A 6,851-nucleotide genomic window follows, 5' to 3' on the forward strand; every position below is an offset into this window, starting at 1 on the left:
ATAGTTATGTATTTTGTATGGCTTTTTAATATAAAATTTAAATATTTTACATTGTAATTCACTCATATACCTGGAATTTATTTTAGTACAAGATGTTAAGACTTATGTTTCTAATAATACAGAGACTAACATAAAACTAGTTCCTTAGTTTCCAATATGATAAATAAATGATGTCCCTGTTAGAAATATGTAAACTGAGTCTGAATTGAGGCAAATCCCTGATCAATTTATATCCATTGCTGGGAAAAGTCACAGGATTCTTTCTGTGTACTAGGTTTATATGATAAAATTCTCAAGATCAAGATCAAATTTCTGCCAAGAAAATTTAATTTTTAAAAATATGGATAGTGACTTCCCTAGTGGTGCAGTGGTTGAGAATCCACCGGCCAATGCAGGGAACACAGTTTCAATCCCTGATCTGGGAAAACCCCATATGCCTCGGAGCAACTAAGCCCATGTGCCACAACTACTGAGCCTGTGAGCCACAACTACTGAGACCATGTGCTGCAACTACTGAAGCCTGCACACCTACAGCCTGTGCTCTGCAACAAGAGAACCCACTGCAGTGAGGCCTGTGCACCACAATGAAGAGTAGCCCCTGCTCGCCACAACTAGAGAAAGCCCGAGCACATCAAAGAAGTCCTAACATAGCCAATAAATAAATAAATAAATAAAACAAAACTGAAAAAAAAGTATTGTAGATTACTTCTAAAAAAATATGGATAAACTTCTCTGTTCAAATTTTTATTTAAATAAATAATTAATTTATTTATTGGCTGCATTGGATCTTCGTTGCTGCATGCAGGCTTTCTCTAGTTTTGGGAGAGTGGGGGCTACTCTTCATTGCGATCTTCAGGCTTCTCTTTGCAGTGGCTTCTCTTGTTGTGAAGCACAGGCTCTAGGCACATGGGCCTCAGTAGTTGTGGCACATAGGTTCAGTAGTTGTGGCTTGCAGGCTCTAGAGTGCAGGCTCAGTAGTAGTGGCACATGGGCTTAGTTGCTCCGAGGCATATGGGGTCTTCCCGGATCAGGGATCAAACCTGAGTCCCCTGCATTGGCAGGCAGATTCTTAATCACTGTGCCACCAGGGAAGCCTCCTCTGTTCAAATTTAAATGTCATTTTTTTATTGTAAGATGACAGATGGTTAAAAGAGCAGTAGTCTGAGAAATACAATTTATAATAAATCTTTCAAGAAGTAAATTTAAATGGCTGGCAAAAAGCTTCTCAAATAACTCCCCAAACTTAAATTGCAGTCTCTCCAAGGAACATATGCAGTAACTTTTTTCTTTTTTCTCTTTGAATAGATTTTATTTTTTAGAGCAGTTTTAGGTTCACAGCAAAATCGAGGGGCAAGTACAGAGTTCCCACATACCTCCTGCCCCACCAACACACACAACTTCCTCTACTATCAACATCCCCCACAGATTGTTACAATTGATGAACCTACATTGACATGTCAATATTACCTAAAGTCTATAATTTATGCTTACGTAAATGGTGTTGTACTGCCTACTCTACCAAATGTATAATGACATGTAGCCACCATCATCCTATCACACAGAATAGTTTCACTGTGCTAAAAATTGTCTGTGCTCAGCCCTCCCTCCTGCTAATACCTGGCAACCACTGATCATTTTACTGTCTTGAAATATTTTTAAGGGATACTTCCATGCCTTTAATTGGGAGACTTTTCTTTCTTTCTTTTCCTTTCTTCTTTTTCTTCCTTCCTTTCTTTCTTTCTTTCTTTCTTTCTTTCTTTCTTTCTTTCTTTCTTTCTTTCTTTCTTTCTTTCTTTCTTTCTTTCTCTCTTTCTTTCTCTCTTTCTTTCTCTCTTTCTCTCTCTCTTTCTCTCTCTCTTTCTTTCTTTCTCTCTTTCTTTCTCTCTCTCTCTTTCTTTCTTTCTTTCTTTCTTTCTTTCTTTCTTTCTTTCTTTCTTTCTTTCTGGCTTTCTTTCTTTCTTCCTTTCTTCCTTTCTTTCCTTCTCTCTCTGTCTCATTCTTTCTTTCTTTCTTTTTAAATATGGACCACTTCACAAATTTGCATGTCATCCTTGTGCAGGGGCCATGCTAATCTTCGCTGTATCATTCCAGTTTTAGTATATGTGTTGCTGAAGTGAGCATGAGAAACTTTTCTGAATGATCTTTGAGAAGCTGACTATAAGGCTCTCTATTAAAACAACAGACAACTGTATTTCCATGAGTACCAGGGCCTTCCTTCTTTAAAGCAAAAAGTGTGCAATGCTACAATTTGGGGATGTGGTAATAATTTGGATTATTCTCTTTACATAAATGAATTTTTATAAGGACTATAATATCTGCTTCCACTTAGTCCAGGATCTGCAGCAAATATATTATTCCAATCTAGTTTGTAGGACACAGTGGCCAGCAAATCCAGAAATGTCCCATTTTTAAAACGTTTAGAATGACACCTTGTGTATGATAGGTTATTTTCCCATAGCCAGGGAGTATTTGTCTTCTGCAAGAATAGTAAATTCACTTCTGTTCACTGGTGAATTAGAAAAAAAACATAAAATGTATTGTTTTTTAATTGTAGCTGTCAGTCTGGGCCTATTTTGAGACTGGATATTTAAGCCAACTCTCCTAGTTTGTTTTGCATCATTCAGTATAGTTTATTTAATGCTTCATTATATATATATATATTTTAACTGTTTTTCTGGGGGTGGGTGGGTAGAAATAACTTCAAACTTAAATTTTGCAAGAATAGAAATAGTACCTATGTATCCAAATACTCTTTACACAAATTCACCTATTAATATTTTACTCCATTTGCTTCATCTTTTATACAGGTGATTTCTCTCTTTCATTATTTACTGTTTAAATTATATGTTATATATTAAAATTTTTTATGGATCATTTGAGGATAAATTATATACATCATGGCCCTTTACCCCTAAATACTCGTACTTCAGCATGTATATCCTAAAAATAGGGATATTCTCTTATATAACCAGAACAGTAAATTTAACTTTGATACAACACTCTTATCTAATTTTCTGTTCACATTCTAATTTTGTCAATTGACCCAATAATATCCTTTGTAGCATTTTCCCCTTTCAGTACTGGACCCAGTATAGGGTCAGGTACAGTCATCCCTCCGTATCTGCAGGGGGGATTGGTTCCAGGAAGCCCTCCCTCCCTCACCTTTCTGCCCATAGATACCAAAATCTGCAGGTGCTCAAGTCCCTTGTATAAAAAGGTGTAGTACAGTCAGACTCCCTGTATCCTCAGATTCTGGACCTGAGGATCTAGAGGGTGGGCTGTATTGCATTTAGCTGTTATGTCTCATTTGCCTCCTTTAATCTGGAACATTTCCACTGCCCTTTTTCAGAATTCAGCCCCCTCCCCTCTTTTTAAAAATAGAATGGTCATTTTTTTCAGGTTTGTCTGATATTTTCCCATAAGTTTAGGAAAAGAGCCGCCTATTATCTGAGATGCTTGAAGCTGTACTGGAGAGAAATGATTTCTCCTTTTCTTCTGCCTTTCAGATCTCACATATGTGTCTCTATTGGCAGAATTTAACCTGGAACGATTCAGGGAAAAGTTCTCTGGAAAACAGAGTTGTAGGCTTTCTCCCTATCTGCAGAGGTGAATGTAGAAAGGGGTGGCAATGATGCTGAGTTGACAGACCACTGACAAGCTGGTGCATGTTGCTGTCCTGTTAGGATCTGGGGATAGAAAGGAGAACAAGGCAATGAGCTCCCTGCCTTCACGGAGCTTACAGTTTCCAGACAGACCTCTGAGTACTGAGAGGGAAACACACAGGGCTGTGACGGAGAATAACAGGTACTCTCTCAGGGCATGGAGGACTGACAGATAACAAGGAGCCACAGCTATGCGAAGGGCAGGGTGGGGTGGGCTTTGGACTGTCTAGGTAAAAAGCAGTGGGCCCCACAGCGGAAAAGAGCATGATATATTTTCAAAATGACAGAAGGTCAACATCACAGGAATTGAGTGGAGTGTGGCATCACCTTAAGATGGAGAGAATGGCAGACGCTAGGTTGTACTAGGTCTTATAGGACCTGGTGATGAGCTGGCATTTGGTTCTAAGTGAAATAGAAATGTTACTACCCCATATGGCACCTTTGGGCAAATTAGAAAAGGTATCTACTCCTCAAGGCATTTCCATCTTATTGGAAAATTGTAAAATGCTTATGTTAGAAAAAGTCACTTCGCTGACACCTGCCAAAGAATATCTGTGATAAATATAAAGTTTGCAGTGCTTCACTGTGAAAGGCCCTCTTCCATAAGGTTGTCCTACTACAGCATGTACCACTGTGTATGGCAGCCTTAGTGGGGAGTGACACAGGCCTTTATGGTCCCTGGGTGGAGGGGACAGAAGGAGAGGTGAAGAGATCAGATGAAGTGTTTTGGAGGTAGATCCAACAATATTTTGGAGGCAAAGGGATTGGGTAAAGAAGTCGGAGAAGAGGATGAGGTAGTGATGACTCATCGGGTTTGTGGATGGCAGTGTCATTTCACTGAGATGGGCACAACTGGGAGAAGACCAGGATCTGTCTGTGGGTTGGGGGTGGGGGACAAAGAAATCAAGGAGTAATTAAAATCCAGTTATTTGCTGTCTTTATTTGAATGCTCTGTTTTCAACTAAAAGTTAACCAAATTCTTGTCTTTTCCAAAATACATATCCTTGAAAATCTTAACCATTAGAGTCAAGGACAATAACAAGATCTTTGCCTTTCAGGCTTATAGAATTGGTTTAAAGTCAAATTTTACTAACATTTTCCAAGTTCCTCTATGTTTTAGGCACTCTGCCAAAGACTTCACACACCTTATCTCATTTCCTCTGTTCAGCAATCCATGAGGTAGTTCCTATTTTTATTTTTACTCTGTTGAGATGTGAGGCTCAGAGGGAGATCTTATCACTTGATTTGAACATGCTACCACAGTTACAGGTTCAACTCAGGAGTTACTCCTACTACCTGAGTCCCTTGTTTTTTTCAGCTTTGTTAGTATTATCCAATAGAAGTTTCTGGAATGATGGAAATATTTGATATAGGTACTGTTGTTAGCTATGTGACCTTGAAGCTCTTGAAATGTGGTTGGTATGACCAAAGAACTAAAATTTTAATTTAAATAAAGCCACATGTGGCTAGTGGCTATGTATTTGTCAATATTGTATTTGCCAATAGGCTCTAAATTTGGGTGTGCACAGACCAGAGAGGGTACAGAATATGCAGAGTACAGAAAGAAAAGATACAGACACACATACACATTTATGTTTTAAATCATTATTTCTGATTTTTTTGTGTATATGTTTTTAATGTACTCAACATATTAGGCATATCATTGTAAAAACTGATAAACAGAAACCTCAATTAATATAGAGTCAGGAGACCAGAAGAGGGAGCTCTTAAGCACTATGACAGTACCCAATACCAAGGAAAAAGAAAGACATCTTCTTCTTGCCTGGCAAGAGCTCAGCCAATGAAAGGCTGTCACAACTGAACCAATGAAAAGTCGCTATACTTGGAACTCTCAGTTCCTCCAATGGGCTCTTTGTTTCCACTAGCCTTTCTAACTTCCTCTTCCCCGCTTTAAAAGAGTTCTCCTCTCTTCGCAGTGGTGGGGATTTGCAGGTGGTTTGCCATGGTAGCATACCCTGAATTGCAATCATTTTTACTGGAGAAATAACTGGCAATCTATTTGTTTTACATCAACATTATAATAGACTGTGTATATACATATATGCACACTATATAGTATATATTATTTTATACATAATTAATTGTATATATACTTATTTAACACTTATATAGCCCTTACCATGTACCAGGCACTATGCTTTACAAATATTAACTCATTTAATCTTTGTAATGACACTGTGTGGTAGACAGTTTAATTATCCTCATTTTACAAATGAAGAAACTAAGGGAAAATGTGGATGTGGCCAAGAACACAGGTAGCTGGTGGCAAAGCCTAAATTTGAGTAGTCATTTTGGCTTCTGAGTCCATGCCTTTTAGGATAAGCTAAATAAGTATTGGGAGGTGGGAAGAGGGCAAACATTTTTACTGATAGTTGAATGATCAAAAATGTTCGAAGACTAGACCTTTGACAACCAGTCAGACACAGCAATTCCTAACCTCAACCTTAAAAGGGATTTTGGAGATGATCAAATCCATCCTCTTTACCACTGACAGTTGCTGTTCTGTCGGTAGAGGTGGATGAGGCTAAACGAAGTTGGGGTAGGGTGACAGTTGAGATGAGAGTCCTGGGGACATTTGTACCTGTCTACAGGGACAACTATACCTAACACATATAAAGATTTCTGTGATAATGGTTTTCTGTTTTCCTATTTTAAAAAATTTCATCCTTGCCAGTTTTGTTCTAGTTACTAATTTTTAAAAAACATTTGTTTGTTTCTGAGATATTGACCTAGGGGAAGATGGGAGGCCGCAGACCTGGAGGGGGTAGAATCCCAGACCAAAAGAAAGTTGGTTGGAACCAAGACCTGCTTGTGTTCCCTAAATGGGTGCTCTTTATAAGTGGCGTAGGTGCTGGCGGCTCTAACTCAAGAACAATCAAAGGTTAAAAAAAAAAGGTATTATTTCAAAATCTTGAAATAATAGATCAATGGGAAAGATAAAATTCACCCAAATCTAATTTCTGCCTATACATTTTTTGTCTGAAGTGAATATGCGGTCCCCTCCCCCGATTCCTTGTCTACTTAGGCATCTTTAATATCTCTCCGCGTACCCACCAGCACACGTAGCTGTGGTATAAATGAAGAAGGGCAGCTTTAACCTTATATACTATTATCACTGTTTCCAGGTGAGTGAAGTAGGTAAATGAGGTTTGCGGCGTCACAGAGAAG

General features: G+C 38.4%; 1 non-coding gene across 1 annotated transcript; it reads right to left on the reverse strand.

Moving 5' to 3' along the window:
- Positions 1-2,014: 2,014 nt before the first annotated feature.
- On the reverse strand, positions 2,015-2,121 carry LOC130854661 (U6 spliceosomal RNA). The gene has a single exon (XR_009054110.1). It is a non-coding gene; the product is annotated as a U6 spliceosomal RNA (small nuclear RNA).
- Between the last annotated feature and the right edge of the window lie 4,730 nt (positions 2,122-6,851).

This window comes from Hippopotamus amphibius, chromosome 5 (assembly GCF_030028045.1).
Source record: "Hippopotamus amphibius kiboko isolate mHipAmp2 chromosome 5, mHipAmp2.hap2, whole genome shotgun sequence".
Taxonomy (NCBI): domain Eukaryota; kingdom Metazoa; phylum Chordata; class Mammalia; order Artiodactyla; family Hippopotamidae; genus Hippopotamus; species Hippopotamus amphibius.